Raw genomic sequence first — 1069 nt, 5'->3', positions numbered from 1 at the left:
TGAATTGAGTCAGACATCATCATTTCTTCCCATTGGGTTCGCCTGCGTTTACAACACACTCTGCTGCCCTTTCATCAGTGAACCTTGTTACCTAGAAAAGGATATTTATTAAAAATAAAGCTGATCGAGGCTTCCACTCCCTGGGCATGAAGATTTCTCCTATGGCACTCTCAGTCCATGATGGGTTGTCTCCCACAGGCTGCACACTTAAAATCAAGCATTAGATGCACAGCTCTCACCCAGCTCTGAACATAACCTAGAGAAGACGTATGAATAGTTGTGAACCAGTGCAGGAATGCCAAGTGTGGGTTCGACTGGGTCCTGCCTCTACTCAGACACTGGGACTTCTGCTGAAATGCATCCATGAGCAAAGATGGACGGCCTGCAGGCTGCAGTTGTGGGAGTCTCTTGAGGGTGAATGATGGAGTAAATCCCCAGAGGGACACTTTCTTGTGGTCTGACCTCCAGCCAGAACTCCTAAAACATTAATAAACTCTCTGTGCTGCCTTTCTGAAGGGCCATAATTTCCTCTACTGCAGTGCAAAACTCTTCCCTCTGCATCCTGCCCTATTGGTTCCCATGTTCCAGCTGGGACAGTGTGCTCATGGCTCTCTTTTAGCATTTCAGTCATTTTATCTGCTCAATGAGCATGTGATGTCTGCCTCTCCTTTCTTATCCGAGCCCCTGAAATGTGTGTGAGGATGGAGAGCTGGACTGAGAGGCCAGACAGCCGGTCTGTTAGCAGGGAGTCCTCTGAAATCTGCCCTGGAGGAGGAGGCTCTGCCCCACGACGGCCAAGGAAGGCAGGACACGTGTGAGCCTGCACAGTGATGCTCAAAGGGCATTCCCTGCATTCCCTTGGTGCTTCTGTTTCAGGACAGCTAAGGTAATGCAAGCTGTGATTAAACCTTGTGTTCAACACTGCAAAATAATGTCCTTGTACAAAACCAAAAGCAAGGACAACCTTTCTTGAAACTCTCTAGCTGTAATTATCTTTGGAACAGCAGAAAGGGAAGAAAAATAATATTGCTAATGCCATTAATGGATGTCCTGTGTTGCAGGATGTTAT

The sequence above is a fragment of the Lonchura striata genome, chromosome 3 (genome assembly GCF_050655825.1).
Source record: "Lonchura striata isolate lonStrDom1 chromosome 3, ASM5065582v1, whole genome shotgun sequence".
In the NCBI taxonomy this organism is placed as follows: domain Eukaryota; kingdom Metazoa; phylum Chordata; class Aves; order Passeriformes; family Estrildidae; genus Lonchura; species Lonchura striata.
This window is presented reverse-complemented; position numbering follows the sequence as displayed.